At 42.2% G+C, this 10,315-nt stretch overlaps 1 long non-coding RNA gene across 1 annotated transcript; it reads left to right on the top strand.

The window, feature by feature from the left end:
* Positions 1-4,525: 4,525 nt before the first annotated feature.
* LOC106610176 (uncharacterized) lies at positions 4,526-6,979 on the top strand. Its single transcript, XR_001329862.2, has 6 exons — positions 4,526-4,810; positions 5,145-5,212; positions 5,826-5,927; positions 6,025-6,198; positions 6,300-6,403; positions 6,506-6,979. It is a non-coding gene; the product is annotated as an uncharacterized lncRNA (long non-coding RNA).
* Positions 6,980-10,315: the final 3,336 nt, after the last annotated feature.

Below are 10,315 nucleotides of genomic sequence, written 5' to 3' on the forward strand. Positions count from 1 at the left end.
ACTTCAGGGCGAGTGCGAGGAGCAGTAACAGGGCATACTGGGCTGTGGAGGCACACAGGAGTTCTGGAGCGTAGGGTTGGCACAATCCGTCCTGGCTGTATGCTCAGTTTAGCCCGGCAAGTGCGGGGCGCTGGCACAGGACACACTGGGCTGTGAATGCGCACTGGAGACACCGTGCGTATCACCGCAAAACATGGTGCCTGACAGGTCACACGCTCCCCACGGTGAGTACGGAGAGTTGGCATAGGACGTACTGGGCTGTGAATGCGCACTGGAGACATGGTGCGTATAGCCGGCCTCATTTGTACCGAAACTTTAACACACTTCTTGGGATGAGTACGGGGAGCTGACTCAGGTGGCATCTGACGGCTAACATGCTCCTCAGGGAAAATGCCGTACATACTACGCCAAAACAACAGCTCTCTCTCATCACCCTCCTCCACTCTCACAGTACTCCTCGCTCAGTCTCTCCCAATATTCCTCTTCGCTCTCAGACTCACCCCTCGGCTTCGCCGACCAACCCGTGTGCCCCCCCAAAAAATTATTGGGGCTGCCTCTCGTGCTTCCGTTGTTGCCGTGCTAGTTCCTCGTATCGTAGCCGCCCTGCTCTCGCTGCTTTAATCTCCTCCTTCGGATGGCGATACTCCCCGGCCTGCCTCCAGGGTCCTTTCCCATCCAGGATTTCCTCCCATGTCCATTTGTCCTGACCACGCTGCTTGGTCCTTTGGTGGTGGGAGATTCTGTTATGGCTGTCGTAGGAAGGAGCGGACCAAAACGCAGCGTGTGTATCGTTCCACATTTTATTATAACTGTGAAACTATGCAACACATACAAATAAACTAATGAACAAAACAACAAACCGTGACGATGGGGTGCAACATACACTTACTCAAAATAATCTCCCACAAACCCAGGTGGGAAAAACAACCACTTAAATATGATCCCCAATTAGAGTCAATGATGACCAGCTGCCTCTAATTGGGGATTATCCCCCCAAAAAACAACATAGAAATACAACAACTAGAACCCCATATAGAAATTCATAAACTAGACAACACCCCCAACATAGAAAAAAGAAACTAGAACCAACACTGAGCCACAGTTTTTCCTGTGGCTCAGTTGGTAGAGCATGGTGTTTGCAACGCCAGGGTTGCGGGTTCGATTCCCACAGGGGGCCAGTAGTAAAAAAAATCAATGTATGAATTCACTACTGTAAGTCGCTCTGGATAAGAGCTTCTGCTAAATGACTAAAATGTAAATGTGAACATAGACATAAATAAACTAGACAAAACCCTCTCACGCCCTGACCTACTCTACCATTGAAAAATAAAAGCTTTCTATGGTCAGGATGTGGCAAACACTCTGTCCACATGATACCCTTACACCACATGGAACAGTAGACCCTCATCTCACCCATACTGCACTGGGGGAAATTAAACAAGTTACAATTAAAAAATGAAACAAACTACAACACCCTATAGCTTTACACGAAATAGAACGTAATTCTGATAATTACTCACGCTTCAAATAATGTTCTCATCAACTCCACAAAGTGGTTCTGAGAGCACTGGTATTCAGCTCGCAAGAAGCTAACTTCCTCATGTCAATCTGAAAGTATCAACAGTCTAACATGACCATCTGGCATAAATATTACAAAACAAACTCTTATACACTGCAGATTATGCAAAATATGATATATTCTGGTACAAGAGTATGATAAAAAGTATAATTTACCCATCTAACGTAGCATTGGACCCACGATGGATTTCAACAGCTCTCCAGTGTAATTGCTTGCTCTCACTCTTACACACTACGCACACCTTATTTATGGATTTCTTAAAGAGACAGTGCCATCTAGTGGATATAAATGAATACATCTACGTGCTTTTACCACCTGGCTACATCTGTTTTCCCAATTAACCTCTCTGGGGTATGTGGGACGCTAGCGTCCCACCTGCAGGACACACTATTCAACAGCCAGTGAAATAGCAGGGCGGCAAATTCAAAACAACAAAACTCTCATAATTCAAATTTCTCAAACATACAACTATTATATCCCATTTTAAAGATACATTTCTCGTTAATCCAACCACATTGTCCGATTTCAAAAAGGCTTTACGGCGAAAGCATAACATTAGATTATGTTAGGACAGCGCCTAGAAAAGAAAAACCACACAACCATTTTCCAAGTAAGGAGAGGCGTCACAAAAACCAGAAATACAGCTAAAATTAATCACTAACCTTTGATGATCTTCATCAGATGGCACTCATAGGACTTCATGTTACACAATACATGTATGTTTTGCTCGATAAAGTTCATATTTATATCCAAAAACCCCATTTTACATTGGCGTGTAATGTTCAGAAATGTTTTGCCTCCCAAAACTTCCGGTGAATGAGCACCTCAATTTACAGAAATACTCATCATAAACATTGATAAAATATTCAACAGTTATTCAAATAATTATAGATACACTTCTCCTTAATGCAACCGCTATGTCAGATTTCAAAAAAGCTTTACGGTGAAAGCAAATTTTGCAATAATCTGAGTACAGTGCTCAGATATCAAAACAAGCCATACAGATACCCGCCATTTTGGAGTCAGCAGATATGACAAAAATTACATTATAAATATTCACTTACCTTTGATGATCTTCATCGGAATGCACTCCCAGGAACCCCAGTTCCAGAATAAATGTTTGTTTTATTCGATAAAGTTCATCTTTATGTCCAAATACCTCCTTTTTGTTCGTGTGTTTAGTCCACTACTCCAAATGCAGGAAGCGCGTGCAAAATGTCACGACGAAAAGCCCCAAAAAGTTATATTTACGTTCGTAGAAACATGTCAAACGATGTATAGCATCAATCTTTAGGATGTTTTTATCATAAATCTTCAGTAATATTCCAACCAGACAATTCCAATGTCTTCAAAAAAGAAAAGGAACACAGATAACTCTCACGTGAGCGAACGACACTGAGCTCATCTCATTTTCTCACCCATCTACTTCCAGGACCTCTTATTCTCTCCCCATTCACAGTAGAAGCATGAAACAACGTTCTAAAGACTGTTGACATCTAGTGGAAGCCCTAGGAAGTGCAAAATGAACCTTAAGTCACTGTATACTGTATAGGCAATCACTTGAAAAACTACAAACCTCAGATTTCCACATTTCCTGGTTGGATTTTTCTCAGGTTTTTGCCTGCCATATGAGTTCTGTTATACTCACAGACATCATTCAAACAGTTGCAGAAACTTCAGAGTGTTTTCTATCCAAATCTACTACTAATATGCAAATCCTACTGTCTGAGCCTGAGTAGCAGGCAGTTTACTACGGGCACATCTTTCATCCTCACGTCAAAATACTGCCCCCTACCCTAGAGAAGTTAAATTGCAAAGCATCATTCCAAATAGCCAACCAGATACTTAATTTCTTTCATATGAAATGCTATTTTCATGATATGCAATCCGACTACTATTAACGACATTTAGCATAAGAGATTTAGTCCCTTTGCAGAACAGAAGTCAACCTTTCTCACAGAATCAGCTAATTACATTATGGAACTCAATTGTCTCGCAGTCTAGGACTATTGCCTTATCCTACAGTTCTTCCTTTAGAAGTGGCACTGCATGTTGTAGCATTCTATACAAATAAATTAGCATTCTGCTGTATGCCTACCTGTCAATAGTGTGTAGCAAACCAATTACTCAACCAATTCAGTTTGAATATTGAATTTTTAATTGCATTACATCATTTTTTTATCCGCCATTTACTAAAGAGCTAAACACAAGCTTTTAAATTCTCATGTTTGTCCTTGCTTTTATTAATATGTAATGTCTGCTGAACCATGGGGAAGGCATTGCTTGTGAAACGTGCCTTGTTCTCAGTCTAGCAATGATGAATGCCTCCTTGCATCACACATTGGACAAGAACCAATCATAAAGCCTTTCGATTAGGAAAGCAATATTTAAATAATCTGTATCTCGTACGCTTCTGAAGAATGAAATGTTCAGTCATTTTCCTAAGGTCACTGCAGGGAAGAAACAAATGAGTGGAATGTTTAGTCAGGTATAATTGATAGATTTTTTTATACATTTATTTAACTAGGCAAGACAGTTAAGAACAAATTCTTATTTTCAATGAAGTCCTAGGAACAGTGGGTTAACTGCCTGTTCAGGGGCAGAACAACAGATTTGTGCCTTGTCAGCTCGGGGATTTGAACTTGCAACCTTGCAGCTACTAGTCCAACGCTCTAACCACAAGGCTACCCTGCTCATAATGTAAAACATAGTTGCCTTGATTTAAGTAGCTTTTGTTTTCTATTGGTATATTCGCAAATGTTAGTGAAAAACCAAGGCCTATGCAGACTATCCTGTATATGTACGCAGGGCCGGCTCCAGGCATAAGCGACATAAGCGGTCGCTTAGGGCCCCCGGACATTAGGGGGCCTGTCATGCCAAATAGTGTCCCCTGGCCAAATAGTGTCCCCCACTACATCACAATGGGATTCGATGAGTTCTAGCTTCTGTTGCTAGGTCTGTTGCTTGAACTTGCAACATTCTGACCGGACTACGTAATGAGTTAAAGCGTCCGCTGCTATGCTGGTTGCTTGGCTCTATTTGACCTCGTAGCAGTCACGAAGGAAGGAGGATGCTGGCAGTTCTCATTCTATTTCACTGCATAAACGCTCGTCAGTCTGAGCAAAATTATTATTGCTCTCCGAGGACGATGTTTTTGACGGCGACAACCTGCTGACTACCTGCTGCTTCAGAGGACCGAAAAGACTGTCAAGAGAACATTTTCTATACCATGTATTTGTCTTTATATGTGTACATATTTTTTAAATAGGAATAAATAATTTAAGCCGTTTTTAGATTGACGTTGCTACAGTAGCTACTTTATTTATATACCTCAGCCTGCCTAGTCAGCTAGCCAGCTACAGTAGCTACTTTACTTATATACCTCAGCCTGCCTAGTCAGCTAGCCAGCTACAGTAGCTAGACAGCTAGACAGTTTCATTTAGCTAACGTTAGCTAGCTAGTTAGCAAGCAAGCTACTGTAACTGTTATTGCAGCTTTCTGTTTGTATGTAGCTTGCACTTCAATGGCATTTCTGGAGAAGATTTCCTTTTATCTTTCCAACCAGGCGAAGTACTATGAAGACACCACTGATCTCGACAAGACGAGCAACATTCAGAGAAATTCACATTCAGGGTAATTGTGGGTAATCAGTCAATTATGAGCCAACCTCCACTGATATAGTTATATGTCTGTCATATTGATGTAATGCCCTGGCCATAGAGAGGGGTTTTTTGTTCTTTATTTTGGTTAGGCCAGGGTGTTACATTGGGTGGGCGTTCTATGTTTTGTTTCTATGTGTTTGTATTTCTTTGTTTTGGGCCGTGTGTGCGGCTCCCAAATCAGGCACAGCTGTAGTTCGTTGCTGTTGATTGGGAGTCACACATAAGTGCATGTTTTTCCGTTGGGGTTTTGTGGGTAATTGTTTCTGTTCAGTGTATTAGCGGTCAGTACTGGTTAGCTGTCGGTTGTTTCTTGTTTAGTGTGTTTGCACCTGACAGGACTGTTGGCTGTCGGTTTTCTCAGTTTGTTTTGTATAGTGTTCTCTTTTGCTTTATTAAATATGACGAACACTAACTCCGCTGCATTTTGGTCCATTCCTGAAGACAGCCCTTACAATTGAGGTGTTTAGCTGTAAGTTAAACCTGATGAATCAAATGGATAGGGGTAAGCAATTATGGTAATTCCAAATGCTCTTAACTAGGTGACTTAGATATGTACAACCAATGCTGGTATAACGTATTTTCAGATCACTGAAACCCCTCCTGATGTGGTGGAAGTTGTCGAACCAGATCAGAACGCTTTTGAGTACCAGGCACGGACTGAGAAGGATGTGGAGGTTTTTGACCAGGTAAAAATTATCCGCTGTTAATTTATTTTCTGGAGAGATATGTAAGATGTATTTGCAATATGAACTATAACTGCATGTATTCCTGTCATCAATCAAGGTGAGACTAAACATGGACAAGACGCAGGACAAACAGGAGAGCTACCGAAGCAGAATCAAGAAGGGGACCAAGTGCTACGACATCTGGGTGAATTACTTGGTTTGGAAGAAGGACGAAAGGAAGGCGAGTCCTGGGAAACCTTGCTGCTCCTAGCTAGGGTCACCATCTGTTAAAGTGAATATAAAAAAATCTCATAACTATTTGCATTTGCACACAAAATAACCTGAAACTAGTTTTAGTTTCCCTAACACTAATATTTTTGTCTGTCTTCCTAGGGTTACCTCAGCGGAAGCCAACAATCTTCTACAGTTGGAGCAGTTGGACGGTCGACCAGTGAAAGCACTGACACACTTCACTTCAGTGAAGCCCAATAAACAAAGTATGTTAAGCTTTGGTTGACATTTGAGAAAGCAAGAAAATGGTAGTTATGCTAAGCTTCTAAAAATGTACCTCTTCCATTTACCTCTCCAAATTACTTTAGGACCATCAACTGTTCGAGTCCCCCAGGAGGTATCCCGTCCACCAAAACCAGTGAGTTCGGATCATTCTGATTCTCTGTGGTCTGAGTCGGAGGGGGACCAGCTTGAGGTGGGCTATACCTTCCAAAAGTGTTGAAGTACATATCTCCCATTTATAACACTGCACTAATTCAACAAATGTTCTTACAGTAAAGTGTAACCTGTGAGATACACAGATTAACTAAAAACATGAGCACTGCAAACACTCAGAACAAAGAGAGCAGCAGTGCCTGGACTTTGCAGTCTGCCTCTTCAAGTCCTCCTTATGTGACTGGCTGCCTGTTGAGAACAAGTGACGGGCAGAACCTCCCACCCACACAGCAACCCCTTCCTCTATATTCCACACACCAGAATTCAGTATTTTATTCTATGATTGCCATGTGAGTGCACCAAAAAATCTGTGAAAATAAATTAATGACACAACTGTACCAAAAACTATCAAAGTATATGTATTAAAATCTTAAATATTGCCAGGTTGGTTTGCACAGCTTTTTCACAAGGTGTTCATTACTGTAAGTTGTAAGGTATCCTTTGATGGCATTTATTTGTTCCACATTATTCATTGTTGTATCCTAGGACCTACAATAGATGCATATATACTACTGTTCAAGAGTCTGGGGTCACTTAGAAACGTCCTTGTTTTCCATGAAAACATACATGAAATTAGTAGCAAAATGAATAGGAAATATAGTCAAGACGTTGACAAGGTTATAGATAATGATTTTTAATTTAAATAATAATTGTGTCCTTCAAAGAATCCTCCATTTGCAGCAACTACAGCCTTGCAGACCTTTGGCATTCTAGTTGTCAATTTGTTGAGGTAATCTGAAGAGATTTCACCCCATGCTTCCTGAAGCACCTCCCACAAATTGGATTGGCTTGATGGGCACTTCTTACGGTCAAGCTGCTCCCACAACAGCTCAATAGGGTTGAGATCCGGTGACTGTGCTGGCCACTCCATTATAGACAGAACACCAGCTGACTGCTTCTTCCCTAAATAGTTATTGCATAGTTTGGAGCTGTGCTTTGGGTCATTGTCCTGTTGTAGGAGGAAATTGGCTCCAATTAAGCGCCGTCCACAGGGTATGGCGTTGCAAAATGGAGTGATAACCTTCCTTCTTCAAGATCCTTTTTACCCAGTACAAATCTCCCACTTTATCACCACCAAAGCAACCCAGACCATCACATTGCCTCCACCATGCTTGACAGATGGCATCAAGCACTCCTCCAGCATCTTTTCATTTTTTCTGTATCTCACGAATGTTCTTCTTTGTGATCCGAACACCTCAAACTTAGATTAGTCTGTCCATAACATATTTTTCCAATCTTCCTCTGTCCAGTGTCTGTTATTTTGCCCATCTTAATCTTGTCTTTTTATTGGCCAGTCTGAGATATGGCTTTTTCTTTGCAACTCTGCCTAGAAGGCTGGCATCCCAGAGTCGCCTCTTCAATGTTGACGTTGAGACTGGTGTTATGCGGGTACTCTTTAATGAAGCTACCAGTTGAGGACTTGTGAGGCGTCCGTTTCTCAAACTAGACAATCTAATATACTTGTCCTCTTGCTCAGTTGTGCACTCCTCTTTCTATTCTGGTTAGAGCCCGTTTGCGCTGTTCTGTGAAAGGAGTAGTACACAGCGTTGTATGAGATCTTCAGTTTCTTGGAAATTTCTCGCATTGAATAGCCTTCATTTCTCAGAACAAGAATAGACTGACAAGTTTCAGAAGTAAGATCTTTGTTTCTGGAGATTTTGAGCCTGTAATCAAACCCACAAATGCTGATGCTCCAGATAATCAACTAGTCTAAAGAAGGCCAGTTGTATTGCTTCTTTAATCAGAACAGCAGTTTTCAGCAGTGCTAACATAATTGCAAAAGGGTTTTCTAATGAGCAATTATCCTTTTAAAATTATAAACTTGGATTAGCTAATACAGCGTGCCATTGGAACACAGGAGTGATGGTTGCTGATAATGGGCCTCTGTACGCCTATGCAGACATTCCATAAAAAACTGCAGTTTCCAGCTACAGTAGTCATTTACAACAATGTCTACACTGTATTTCTGATCAATTTGATGTTATTTTGATGTTATTACAAAAAAATAGCTTTTCTTTCAAAAACAAGGACATTTCTAAGTGACCCCTAACTTTTGAACGGTAGTGTATATTCAATACAGTACTAATGAGCTATGCGAGATAGAAAACAAATTATCATAATAGAGGACTGCTAAAATTATTTCAGTGTAGATAAGGGAAGGACCGGTTCAAATAAAAACATGACAGCCAGACAAGCCAGTGTATGAATCACACAGATTTCCATATGAATGGAGTGGAAATGAGCTGACTTCCTGATCTGTAAGTTAAGTAACTTTAATGTGTCAAGCAGATTACACGTTTGCTTTGCCATTTCCCGAAACGTAGCAGTATTTAAAACATGGATGTAATGTTATCAAGGTACCCAATTTCGGCGAATCGCATCTCTGCATGTCTGGCAGACATATCAGTGTGGATGACGGATCGCCACCTCAAGCTGAACCTTGGCAAGACGGAGCTGCTCTTCCTCCCGGGGAAGGACTGCCCGTTCCATGATCTCGCCATCACGGTTGACAACTCCACTGTGTCCTCCTCCCAGAGTGCTAAGAGCCTTGGCGTGACCCTGGACAACACCCTGTCGTTCTCCGCTAACATCAAGGCGGTGACCCGATCCTGTAGGTTCATGCTCTACAACATTCGCAGAGTACAACCCTGCCTCACACAGGAAGCGGCGCAGGTCCTAATCCAGGCACTTGTTATCTCCCGTCTGGATTACTGCAACTCGCTGTTGGCGGGGCTCCCTGCCTGTGCCATCAAACCCCTACAACTCATCCAGAACGCCGCAGCCCGTCTGGTGTTCAACCTTCCCAAGTTCTCTCACGTCACCCCGCTCCTCCGCACACTCCACTGGCTTCCAGTTGATGCTCACATCTGCTACAAGACCATGGTGCTTGCCTACGGAGCTGTGAGGGGAACGGCACCTCCATACCTTCAGGCTCTGATCAGTCCCTACACCCAAAGAAGGGCACTGCGTTCATCCACCTCTGGCCTGCTCGCCTCCCTACCTCTGCGGAAGCACAGTTCCCGCTTAGCCCAGTCAAAACTGTTCGCTGCTCTGGCACCCCAATGGTGGAACAAGCTCCCTCACGAAGCCAGGACAGCGGAGTCAATCACCACCTTCCGGAGACACCTGAAAACCCACCTAAGTAATCCTTCTAACCCCCCCCCCTCCCCCCAAAAAAGATATAGATGAACTATTGGAAAGTGGTTGTTCCACTGGATATCATAAGGTGAATGCACCAATTTGTAAGTCGCTCTGGATAAGACCGTCTGCTAAATGACGTAAATGTTGTTTGAATTAATGTTTTCATTTTATTAGCCAAACAACTTGTTTAAACAGCAAAATTGTCGCAGAAATCAGCCTCGTTTGCATAGTGATGATGAAAAAAATGGCATTGAGGCTGTAATGATCTCCAAGATTCGAATCATTAGGTCCTCACCCTGTTGATATAGAAACGGACACTAATAGTTTATCGAGACCCATTGTGACGTAGAGGGGGACATTATTTCCCATGACAGGCCCGTGACCCCAAAAAATGTCATATAAAAAAAGCACAATTTTGTTTGAAAAGAAATAATAGGCACTCAGTCGGGTCTCAACTTACTATTGAGAGTAAGAATAGTAGAACACACCAGGTGCAATTTCGAAAATTTGGTTGTGCATCACACAGGAGGTTGGTGGCATCT

The sequence above is a fragment of the Salmo salar genome, chromosome ssa08 (genome assembly GCF_905237065.1).
Source record: "Salmo salar chromosome ssa08, Ssal_v3.1, whole genome shotgun sequence".
NCBI lineage: Eukaryota > Metazoa > Chordata > Actinopteri > Salmoniformes > Salmonidae > Salmo > Salmo salar.